This window comes from Corythoichthys intestinalis, chromosome 11 (assembly GCF_030265065.1).
Source record: "Corythoichthys intestinalis isolate RoL2023-P3 chromosome 11, ASM3026506v1, whole genome shotgun sequence".
NCBI classification, from domain to species: domain Eukaryota; kingdom Metazoa; phylum Chordata; class Actinopteri; order Syngnathiformes; family Syngnathidae; genus Corythoichthys; species Corythoichthys intestinalis.
The window spans coordinates 51,559,901-51,573,201 of record NC_080405.1 but is presented as its reverse complement, the minus strand read 5'-3'; the positions used below and the strand labels follow the sequence as shown (position 1 = coordinate 51,573,201).

Sequence of the window (13,301 nt, the reverse complement as noted above, 5' to 3'; positions counted from 1 at the left end):
CCTACTCCACAACGGACTTAAAAAACACTGGACGCTGACATAACACAGATTTTGCTGCTCGGAAACATTTTCTATGTAGCCTTGTTTTGGATCCAGACTTGTCCCTCTGTTGTCTGTTTTTGCCTTGTTTTTTGACCATTGTCGACGAATAACTTGTCAACCTACTTTCGGTGAGTCTTCTTCAAACTTTTAGAACATGGAGTCAGTACAAAGGGTTAACACAGGGAGTGAACGCGCGGAATTTCCGCCTTCCCGGTTTGCGCACGGGCTGTTGCCGTTTTCGTGCGGCTTGGCCGGGGAGGCGAATTCCGACAATACGTAACGTGATTGCAGAAATTGTATAAATATTCAGCTTTACATTGATTAATTTAATTTAAAAAAGTTTGTCATTGTACCATCATCCGGGGGCAAGTAGTGGAGGGACGTTACATTCCTTGGCCAGAGATGAGGAATCCAGTCAAAATGGCCACCAGCCCAAACACTACCCTTCCCAGCATGCCGCACAACTCCTCCAGGTGTGGCTGCTTAAGCCACTTAATTGCAGGCGGCCTGGAGGAGAAGTAGACCAGAGTCTGAGAAGAGAGGCGCGGAAGGTGATTGACAAAAAGACCTGGAAGAAAGTGTTTTGATTTATGAGAACATACGTAAGTTGCGCTTTTAAAGACATTTAGGCTAGGTTCATACCGCAGGTCTTAATGCACGAATCAGATTTTTTCGTGTTTTTCCGACTCGCGTGAGGCATTACCGGTAACTTGACGGTCTGAACGGGAAAAGTCGCATAAAAGTAGACCATTTCAAATCTGACCTAGGTCACTTTCGTATATGATTAGAATCCGATCTGGTCCACATTTTTTCAGAATGTGGCTGCTGTCTGAACTGTTAAGTCCCCCAAATCGGAATTCATGCAGGAATGACGTCAGCAAAGAGTGAGAGACTGGGCGCTATGGTAGCAGTGCAGCTGTGCATTAGCATTAGCACCTAGCTTGAACGCGGCTAAGCCTGAGAATGCTCGGTTTTCTCTCTGCTCCAAATGAGCAACATTTCAAGATTGCCCTACATGGTCGAGAGTCAGGGCAAACTGTTCGTATATTTGTGTGCTCACCATGTGTAGTTATTTGTTTTGATGCTTCTGCGCATGCGGGTCAGTTTGCTCAGCGCATTGTGGACTGCTAATTTGTGCGCATGCGTCATACTTGAACAGGCTCAATGGAAAAAGGCAGTCTGAATGGGCACGCCAAAAAAAGATAGATATGACAATAAATCATAATTGTGCATTAAGACCTGCGGTATGAACCTAGCCTTAATTTGTTGTTTATCTTGTTACTTCTTGTGCCGCATTTCAGCTACTTTCTTTTGGGGAAATTTGGTTGGAAACCTTGGCGTCCTAAGCTCCTTCCTGGCCAGGCCTACTCCATGTGCTGTCACAGTCATCCAATGTGGTGAAATGAACAATCTCAGTTTCCTTTTTGCTGTTGCTGGACATTTTCTCTTTGCTTCTATATACCTCAATATGCCAGCCTGCATTATATCATATAAAATGTATTTACATGACTTAAATGTGCAACGCATAATCTAAAAAGATCAGAAAAGTCAGCTAATCATTATTGCTCACGACAGCCATGCTAATCAAACATTTTTCTCTTACTCTCTCTTTTTTTCTCCCTCTCAAGCAGGTTCACAACATGGAAATCTGCCGTTGCAGCTATTTCCCAGCACCCACGCCTCACAGTACCGGGTAAATGGTAATGTCAGCGCATCCTCCTTTCTGAACCTGCCCTCTCCCCCCCCCTGCATGTGGAAGGATGAGCAGAGTCTGGGTGGGCTAATCCCCATTGTGCTAATCGGAGCGTCGCCTGTGGGATGGCCCCAAATTGATTGGTTGAAAAAGACAGCTTCAAAGATGCAATTCTGAGGTGAATTCTGTTAGTTTAACTCTTTCATACACAAATTATCTTTTTTTTTTCTTTAAACATTTGCAGGGCACCCATTTAACTCATTGGTTGCGCTAGATGTCTAATGCATTTAGACTGGGAGGCAACACAATTTAGGGTGGACAAACAACAAATCTTTGCATGTCATACACTTGACTGTTTGTTAACATAAAAAACACAACAGAAAAATGCAATTCACAATCTTTTATACCGATATATATTAATAATCAACAATAAAAAGAAGCAATGAATATTCAGGTAGTCCGCGGGTTACAAACGAGTTCCATTCCTACGCTGGCGACGTAACCCGAATTTACACGTTACAAGTTGGAATTAATCCTTTAAAAAAATAACTATCCAAAAAGTCCTTAAAGCTGTAATGTGAAGTAAGATTGGCCAACCATGTTTTTGAATAATATCAATGGCTAAACAGTTATAAGCATATTTTCATTATTTTTTTTTAACGCAACCCTTCCAGATTCTTTGTTTAACCCATAGCAACGCCCTTGACAACGAAAATGCTTTTCTTCGGCAATCTTCGGAAATCTTCAGAAATTACGTCACACCGGGAAGTGCGAGGGAAGTCCGCCATAGAACAGTATTGTTTGTTGCATTGCTTCTCGGTAAGATGCCACGGCGGTGTTTTGTTCTCACTCAAACGAAAAGTTGTATGAGTGGCCAAAGGATAGGAGGGCACGTAAATGGACATCTTTCGTTCGCACGAAGCGAATGAATTTCACGCCATCATCGAGTAGCGTTCTCTGTTGCAAACACTTCGAAGATGCCTGCTTCCTTAACCGGTCTGCTTATGATCAAGGATTTGCCAAAAAGTAAGTGTGATTTTTGGATAGATGACTGATGACTTTGTCAAAGCAGAGCTGCCAACTGTTGTGGAATGAACAGTATAAGCTAGCGACGTTAGCCTAAAGTTAACTCGTGGCAATCCCCGATCATAGTTGTTGTTGCGTTCGCTAGGTTAAGCGTGTTTAAATTGTGCGTCATCTACGATCTTGTCCGAAAGGGTTAATCCACTGTCAATCGGGAAAGGGGTGTGGATGTGCACATAAACGGGTCGGCGTCGCGGTAATTCACGGTCACGTTGCAGTAAGAGACACACACCGCCTGTGAATTTGTATTTGTATTATGTATTTCCACCTTCATGCTTCAAGCATTGCGCTGCATTTGTACGGTTCGCCGTTTCTTTCACGGTGATCGCTTGATAGCCTTCTAGTTTGTGTTTCGCCGCTTCGCGGGAGCCGCTGACAGGTGACACGTGTTGCTTGTAATGTCTGCTGGCAGCGAATCAGCGAGCGCGCAGGTCACGCAGTGAATCATGGGAAATGTAGTCTCGGGACAACACTGAAGTGGTGCTTTGGAATCTGTTCGCTTGTGTGAAAAAAACTACATTTCCTCACGCCATTAGACGCCACTTTGTTTTCTTATTGTTGCCAAAATAAAGTGGAGAAAGCCATCAACGACTGTGATATAGTGGATATTATTTAGTTGTAATACGGGAGTTCACCAGTAGAGGGTACGCATGTCATTTAGATGTGTTATTGTTTGTGCCTTACTCCTTGACTAAAAGAAAAGTTGTTGTTCAGTCACTTGGCAAGACGTTGAGTAAAGTTGTAAAAGCCAATAAAGGTGTCGTGTGGGTCACTCGGTCAAGATATAACAACGACTCATCTCCTTCTTTCCCCCCAACGTTTTTATATTATTATTTTTTTATGCACGAGAGCTGCCGGATCTGCCAAAATGAACATGAAGTCTGATTTTTTTTTTTTTTTAACAATGTCATCAGATAGACAAAAACATAAAATTATGTGCAAATGCCTGCATCTTCAAATCATGAAAATAATAACAGCCTATATCTTACCAATGTTGTAATCTTGATGGGTCTTGGATCCATTCCATGTCAGGTAGTCTAGGCACATTGTTTGCATCCTGATTAGCGTCTGACTAATACATGTGAGATCCAACATAAAATTCCAAGCTCCTCTTCTTCCTCCAACTCTTCAAAAACTTGGATCTCCTCCCTTGCGCATGATCTATCGCTTATATCGCTGTTTGAATCATTGTTTGAAGGGCTTTGTATGGCGGCCGTATGTATGGAGGTGCCATCGCGTTCCCGGTGTGACGTATCACTTCCGGGTTCGTCCCCTTTCAGGCTCGAACTTCGGAAACGCGATTATTTTGTCAAATATACAACATATAAATGATTTTTTCATGCTTTATTTGTTGGACAATGTTTAATTACTTTACTTGTGACCCTATTTGGCATGTGAAGAAATTACTTCACATTACTGCTTTAAATCAGCGGTCCCCAAACTACGGCCCGCGGGTCTACATTTGGTCAGGCCCCTGAACAATACCGGAGAGCATTTTGATTTTTATTATTATTATTTTTTTCTCAATAGTGTTATTTTTTTCCTGGCTTTTTTCTGTGACGAACCCAGAGAGGGTTATTTGATTATTATCTATCTATTTAATTAATAGTGTTATTTCTTGTTATTTCTTGTTATTTATTATTATATTATATTACATTATATTATATTATAATTTTTTAATTTTATTTACTTTTGTTCCGTGAAGAATCCAGAAAGGGTTATTTGATTGTGGCTTTCTGAAAAACAATACATTTTTACATTTAGGCACTCCTGCAATCGTCACACTTTTTCTGTTACAAACTGACCCCAGGGCCTCATCAGAGAAGGGAAAAGTTATGTGGCCCTCACAGGAAAAAGTTCAGGCCAATACGGTACTACGAAAAAAAAGACTGTTACCATGAAAAGTAGCTGAATAAACTGCTACTTACTTTACGTAACACTTCCCTCAATTAAAATCCACGATATTGAAAACACCTATTGTTTTAGAATCAGTTTCACAAATGAGGAAAAGGAAATCCTTCACATTGTGGCTCATCTACATCAAATCATTATCAAGACAAGTATTTATAGGCTACCAACAGTTCGTCGTAGCTCCCAGCTACGTAGTAGCTTTACGACGTGACGTAATAGCAAATTTGAATAATATCGTACATATCCTGAATCTACATTTTATAATCTGGTTCATACAGTGGTATGAAAAAGTATCCGAACCTTTTGGAATTTCTCACAGAAACTTCATCCCCACCGTGAAGCATGGTGGAGGGAGCATCATGATTCGGGGCTGTTTTGCTACCTCAGAGCCTGGAAAACATGCAATCATTAATGGAAGAATGAATTCAAAAGTTTATCAGGGTGTTTTGCAGGAAAACCTGGGGCCGTCTGTCAGACAGTTGAAGCTAAAAAAAAAAGGATGGATGCCGCAACAAGACAATGATTCAAAACACAGAAGTGGCCAAGTAAAAGTCCAGACTTGAACCCCATTGAGATGCTAAAGACAGCGATTCATGCCAGACAGCCCAGGAATCTGACTGAACTACAGCAGTTTTGTAGAGAAGAATGGGTCAAGATTAGTTCTGATCGATGTGCCAGACTGATCTGCAGCTACAGAAAGCATCTGGTTGAAGTTATTGCTGCCAAAGGGGGGGCGACAATGATTAAATGTAGAGATGTCCCGACTGATCACGTCATTTTCAAAGTATCGGAATCGGCAAAAAAATATCGGCCATGCCTTTTTTAAATATATATATATATATATATATATATATATATATATATATATTTTTTTTTTTTTTAATTAAATTGTTTTCTAATTGTATTTAACGTTACAGACATAATATGTTACACCTATCCAGAGTCTTTAGTCCAGGCTTAAGGTAGGGTTATCAAATATATCCCAATAACGGCAGTAATTAATTTTTAAAAAAAATATCATGTTAAAATATTTAACGCAATTAATGCATGCGCTGCACGACCTACTCACGCATTGTTGCGCTCCATCTGTAATGGCGCCGTTTAGCCTATATAGAGAGCTAAAAAGGCAGTGTAAGATGAGTAGAGTGAATTTTGGCAGCCTTTGGAGCCTTATTTTAATTAGCTAAAGCCTTACAATCCCTCACCCTATGATAAAAAATATAATAGGAAGCAATGTGGGGATGCAAGGTAGCAATTGATCTTTTTCTTAACACCTTATGTTATTTCCCAACGCAGAGAAGATATATCAATTGGTAGCACTACGCACAGTCATGGTTCCACTTCCCATCATGCATTTGGGCATGGCCTTCAGTATCATTTACTGAAAGCTCAACAAATACACTAGATGGCAATATTTAGTCTCAATATACAAAGTCACAAGTCTTTCTATCCGTGGATAGCACTTCCCATCATGCATTTGGGCAGAACAGTTAAATGGCTACAGTATCATTTACTGAAAGCTCAACAAATACACTAAATTGCAATATTTAGTCACAATATACAAAGTCACATTTATCCTTTAAGAATTACAAGTCTTTCTATCCGTGGATCCCTCTCACAGAAAGAATGTTAATAATGTAAATGCCATCTTGAGGATTTATTGTCATAATAAACAAATACAGTACTTATGTACTGTATGTTGAATGTATATATTCGTCCGAGTTTTATTCATTTTTTTCTTAATGCATTGCCAAAATGTATATGATCGGGAAAAATTATCGGGAATGATTGGAATTGAATCGGGAGCAAAAAAAAAAAAAAGCAATCGGATCGGGAAATATTGGGATCGGCAGATACTCAAACTAAAACGATTGGGATCGGATCGGGAGCAAAAAAGCATGATCGTAACAACCCTAATTAAATGTGAAAGTTCAGTTATTTTTTTCCCCCTTTCTGTCACTGCTCGCATACTATTCTCATTAAAATATCAAAACTAGGGCTGTCAAAATTATCGCGTTAACGGGCGTTAATTAATTTTTTAAATTAATCCCGTTAAAATATTTGACGCAATTAACGCACTATGCCCGCTCAGACAGATTTAAATGTCAGTACAGTGAAAGGCCAACTTGTTAATTGTGTTTTATGGAGTTTTTCCGCCCTCTGCTGGCGCTTGGGTGTGACTTGCATATGTTATGTGGCGTAATGTCGCCCTCTGCTGGCGATTCAGTGCAGCGGATTATTTGGGTTTCGGCGCGCTTTTCTGACGTGATTATATGTCGACGTGAACTCACACTAATAGACAGTCCTATTCAGACTAGTGACGGGATCTGTCGTTCACTTGAGTAAACGAATCCATTCCGGTTCGTTCAGTAAAACGATTCGTTCAAACGAATCGTTCAACGAATCGTTCGCCCCCCTCATCTCCCTCCCCACCCAAATGAATCGTTCGGTTAGTGAACGGGAAGTGACGTTGCCGAACGAATCACCAAAGACCGCTTCGCAGTATAACTGAACGGGAAGTGACATTGCTTGGTCCCTCCCTCTCTTGCACATTGACCACTCGTCGTAGTTTCAGAAATGAGTGACAGGCGATATCATTCTGCTCTCAGAGACAGCCTCGTCTCCCTCCCGCTGCTGCAAAAGCGAGGGTGAACTTCCGCGTCGTCTGTCCTAGTTCTATGGGCTCAAAGTCATGGCTCGTGCTTGCATTTCGAATTAGGACACGGTTAAACATTTTCCTTTTGAGGGGGAAGTCGGGGTTTGGGGTCGGGGGCGCACGGACTTTCTTTAGCATGATCTTGCTCACATATACAATGCTGCTGCTAACAGCCAATGCGGCATGCCTGCTGTCACGAAAATAAAAATAAATCGAAAGTTTAATTTCTAATTATGGAACGGCCAACACATCATATTAACCTCTCGCTCTGTTGTATTTTTGTTTTTTATTATTAAAATGATCGTTTTGAATTTTTGCACTGGTATTAATAAATAAAATAATCCGGTCAGCTCCCCTGTCGTCCCCGCATCTCAGATCGTCAAATGCTGACGAGAAATAATTGTTTGCTTTATGATTTCGCCTTTCTACTCTCATTAGTCTGTTAAGAAAAATGTAGACATATTGCGACATCTCCCGTGTCCGCGCGCTTTGTTTTTGGGGCGCTTGAGTAGCACATGATGGACGGATTGACATAATTTGTCAAACCAACCGACACCCTCTGACACGAAAAAAAAAAAAACACTCGGAAAAAATTGACATGTATATACAGTTTCATTGCAAATCAGTATTATGGTGATCATACTAAATATTATTTTTTTTCTGTGCACATATGAGGTACATATCGCTACCATGAAGCCTCCATATAGTGACAGTTCTCTGCCCGCTTCACTGCCGTCACGCGACCGCAGCTCAGGTTTTGCTTGCCTCGTAGCTACGCGTGTTTTAAATTACTGTAAATTTGATAGTATATCGTCATAGGCACAGTCCCGAGTCTGTTGAGAAAAGTAGAACACTAAACCATGCTCGCTAGATTTGTGTGGTGTTTTTGTCTTTTTGAGCAGCATTTGATAGGCTCCACGTTAACAAATATGTGACAAAGTCGTTTCCTTTCATTTTATGACTCGTTCACCGCATAGTCATTACTGGAAAGTCAAGTTAGCAGCAAGCTAGGTCAGGAACCGGAGGACCGAATCACTGAACGGGAAGTGACAAAACTCAGTCTTTCCCCCCTGCCTGCACGCTGGCTGCTTATTGGCCACACGTGGAAATGAGTGACATACGCCATGATTCTGTTTCCGCTCCCTCCCCTGCCCGCGATGAGGCTGGCGTCTGATTGGTCGTGTGCGATGTCAGAAGACGCTGCCGCTTGCTCAACGCCCTCCCACGCAGCGAACAAGCGCCACCAACTTCATAGAACGAATCAGTGCAGATGGTGATTAGTTCGGTCTCGTTCACCCAAACAATTCGTTCAAAAAGAACGAATCGTTCGCGACCGATACAACACTAATTCAGACCAGCTAACGTCCGCATCCAGTATTCAGTGGCAGTTCTCATAGCCCCATCACACTGTTTGTGTCTAATACATGCATCGCTTGTGAGTTATATTCCTCCTTTGTTTATATTCATGAGCATTAGATAGTTATTGATGATGTGTATTTGAATTTGTTCACAGATATGGTGAAATGCAGTTACATTGTTAGATGCTTGTGAGCTAATTGGCTAGTGCTACTGCTCAAATGGACACGTGTGTGTACATTTTATGTTATTTTGTGATTTATGCAAGTTATTGACACATTGCCTTGTTATTTTCAGTTTTACAAAAATACAAGAAACGTGCTCCTGTTAAAAAGAGATGACTTCAGTAAAGCCCATGCAACTTTGCCACACCGTCTGATTTCTTTTTGGAACTTATGTTCGCTATCTGTCAATTTGTGTTCTCACACACATTGAGGACAGAATAGGGCTACTAGTTTATTTCTTGATTGAAAATTTTACAAATTTTATTAAAACGAAAACTTTAAGAGGCGTTTTAATATAACATTTTATCCATGGATCACTTTAACAGAATGTTAATAATGTTAATGCCATCTTGTTGATTTATTGTTATAATAAACAAATACAGTCCTTATGTACCGTATGTTGAATGTATATGTCCATCTTGTCTTATCTTGCCATTCCAACAATAATTTACAGAAAAATATGGCATATTTTATAGATGGTTTGAATTGCGATTAATTGCGATTAATTACGATTAATTAATTTTTAAGCTGTAATTAACTCGATTAAAAATTTTAATCGTTTGACAGCCCTAATCAAAACCAATAAATGTTTAGGTGGTTTTAATTAAAGCAGACACTGTTTTTTCATCTGTGTGATTCTGACAAAGATCAGCTCACATTTGATGGTGATTTTATGCAGAAATGTGAGAAATTCCAAAAGGTTCAGATACTTTTTCATACCACTGTAAATAAGGAAATCCCTTATCTTTTGGCTCATCTTCATCAAATTATGATCAATTGATGGTTTTATATTGATGCTTATTTGTAGCTCCCAGCTGATGTACATGTACACATTGTACGACTTTATTCTCTTAGTACGTTTTTTGTCTTCTCCTTTACTTGGCCCTAATCCTCCATCGTAATAAATTACCTTTTCCTTTGATTAAAAAAAAAAAACATTTGAGTAATGTATCTAGCATGTTAAAAAAATAAACAACACAATTTCATATTTAATAGTGTTTATTTACTGTAAATTATAAAATGAAAAGCAACTATTGGTAATTATAATAAATGCATTAAAAAAAAGAAAAAAAAAAGAAAAAAAATATGATTATCCCTGCTCTCAAGATGAGCATGAAAACAATAAAAAAAAAGAAAGAAAAAAAAACCCCATCAGAACTGTGAGTGTCCAAACGTCTATGGTGCCTCCATCTTGTGCTTTGCAACCCATTTGTTTTCATTTTCAAGCTGCAGTTGAGTTCGTAGCACAAAAAGGGCAACCCACTTGCTTTTTCGTCCCACGATGCTGTTGCCTTCAGGAAAAAAAATGTGTTTTGGAGGGTTTGGCATTTAACGCAAACAGGGGGCTGCAGGGGGTCCTGTGGGATGATTTTTGTTTGAAGAGGTTGGGGCTCATGAGTTGTGGGGAAACGGGGGCCGACTTGTTGACTCAGGCGTTCCCACAGGAACTTGTGTAAAGAAAACACTTTTGCTGCCAATCCTTTCCACCTGCACAGCATCTTGCTGGAAATCAATAGCGAGCAGCAACAAAAAAATACACAAAAATCTTTGCCACCATACTCCTTCATCCTGTCGAGGGAAATGTCTCATTCCTGTTTTCTCGTCCCTACAGGTGAAGCCGCAAGGTGGAGTATGCGCGAGCAGATAAGCCCTCTTGCACTGTTCTCTGCCTCCTGTGCCTCGCTACTGAACTGATAAGTGCTTCGCTCTGTGTTACAATTCCAATCTAAATGACTTTCAAGGTTCCATTTTGATATACTGAGATTGGCTGGCAAACAGTTGGGGTGTACACTAAAGTGAGCTGGGTAGACACCAGCACTTGGATGGATAACTTTGATATGATTGTCCACTAGGGGTCTCAATCACCAATTTCATGCAGATACGATGAGATTTTGATTACAATATTTGCCTAAGGCGCAAAACACAAACAAGACTGAAAAAGCAGTTTCTAGTTTAAGCCAAAAGAACAGTTGTGTTTGATAGAACAATATGTCTATATGCTGCCATAGCAGATTCTTGGCGCATTAAGCCCTCGAGCTATTTTTAATTTGTCCGTTTTACCCCGGAACCCAGCTTACAGACGTCGTGCAACCGCTTTTGTTTCAACTCAGCCATAAAAAGAAGGGAAGTAATTATATTTATTATTCAAAATGTCTGTCATTTTTAGAATAGAATCATCAATTGACGTCTAATAATTCGTAAAAAAAAATTCACTTGCATATTTTAAACTTTCAAACAAATTACGTCACAATGAAAAAAAAAATGGTGTCTGTAAATAAGTCACGTACCTTATCTACCTCATAACTATCGCTTAATTGTATTTGTTTTGTTACTGTCGCATTTTCCTTCATGTGTTAGATGATAAAAGATCCAAACAAAGAAAAATTGAGAGAAAAATAAATAAATAAATAAATAAATAAACGTTTAAAAGGGTAAATATATGAAAAATAACATCTCGACCACTCCTTGATGTCTGCGATTTCTGCATCACGACCCTTGTTATATTACCGTGTTTCACCAATGAAATCCCCCCCAAAATCCGGCTGTGGCCATTCACAGCTGTGTGTTGACACTCGGTGATACATGCCACATGGAATTTTTGGATCAAAACAAGGTAAGTACGCGATAATATCTTGTTAAAGTCATGGCGTCTGTAATTCTGCTCTCGCGTGATCTCACCTCCAGTTAGGGTTTTGCTATTTAATTTTTATTTTTATTATTTTTTTAAATGCCATCCTATTCAAAAAATTTCTTCACCCAGAAAATTGAGATTTAAAGCTTTCCAATGATGTATCACACGTGCATATCCGACAATTTTGAAATTTGGCAAAATTGGGGGTCTCAGAGCGGAACTTAAAGTCACCTGAGTGTTTTCCGCCATATAGTATATATGGCGGAAAACACAGACAGGACTGAAAAAGCAGTTTCTGCTCTTGCACTCCTCTTTAAAAGAAACTGCAGTATTTTAAGCCCAAAAAACTGTTGTGTTTGATAGAACAAAATGTCTATATGCTGCCATAGCAGATTCATGGCGCATTAAGCCCCCGAACTATTTTTTATTTGTCCCTTTTACCCTGAAAACCCCCGTTTACAGACGTCGCGCAACCGCTTTTGTTTCAACCTAGCCATAAAAAGAAGGTAAGTAATTATAATTTTTATTAAAAATGTCTGTCATTTACTGCTTGGAATCAATAATTGATGTCTAATATTTAGTTAAAAAATAAAAAATAAAAAAAAAACACTTTAAGAAATTATTCACTCGCATATTTTAAACTTTTAAACAAATTATGTCACAATGAAAAATTTGGCGTCTGTAAAATAAATCACAGATATCTACCTCATAACTATCGCCTAATTGTATATTTTGTTGTTGATGTCATATGGTATTTTCCCTGATATGTTAGATGATAAATAATCAATTCAAACGAAGAAAAATTGGGAAAGAAAAAAAAAAACATCTCAACCACTCCTTGTTGTCTGCGATTTCTGCATCACGACCCTTGTTATATCACTATGTGTCACCCATTAAAAAAAAAAAAAAAAAAAAATCCAGCTGTGGCCATTCACAGCTGTGTCTTGACACTTGGTGATACATGCTACATGGAGTTTTTGGATCGAAACAAGCAAAGTACGCGATAATATCTCGTTAAATTCGTGGTGTCTTTAATTCTGCTCTCGCGTGCTCTCGCCTCCAATTAGGGTTTTGCTGTTTAAATTTTTTTTTTTTTTGTACAGAAAAAAAAACACCCACCTGTTCAAAATGTTTCTTCCCCCAGAAAATTGAGATTTTAAGCCTTCCAATGATGCATCACACATGCGTATCGGACAATTTTGAAAGTTGGTCAAAATGGGGGTCTCAGAGCAGAACTTCAAGTCACCCAAGTGTTTTCTGCCATATATAATTATAGATATATATATATGCATATATATATGCCATGACCTTCGCTCACAACACAGTAATTGTTTGTTCCCAAATATTTGAAAGTCGCAAAGATTACATTTTGGGCACATACGTAACAATAATGACCGTGTTTTCAGACCCTTAAAATGCTACCAATTACTTGAATTTAAGTAAAATCTGGGTTGGGCTATTTTCCATCTCGCGCACATGCACACACACATACATCCAAACATTATACATACAGCACAGGTCAAAAGTTTGGACACACCTTATTCAATTGAACACAAATGAAGGTCCCAACCCCATTGATAAACCAATAAATTCCACCAATTAACCCTTAAAATTAGAGATGTCCCAATCGATCGTGTCCGATCACGTCATTTTCAAAGTATCGGTATCAGCAAAAAAATATCGGCCATGCCTTTTTTTTTAATA

General features: G+C 39.2%; 1 long non-coding RNA gene across 1 annotated transcript; it reads left to right on the top strand.

Moving 5' to 3' along the window:
- The first annotated feature begins 1,343 nt into the window (after positions 1 to 1,343).
- Positions 1,344 to 12,727, top strand: LOC130924293 (uncharacterized). Its single transcript, XR_009064853.1, has 3 exons — positions 1,344 to 1,439; positions 1,674 to 1,913; positions 10,578 to 12,727. It is a non-coding gene; the product is annotated as an uncharacterized LOC130924293 (long non-coding RNA).
- The last annotated feature ends 574 nt before the right edge of the window (positions 12,728 to 13,301 follow it).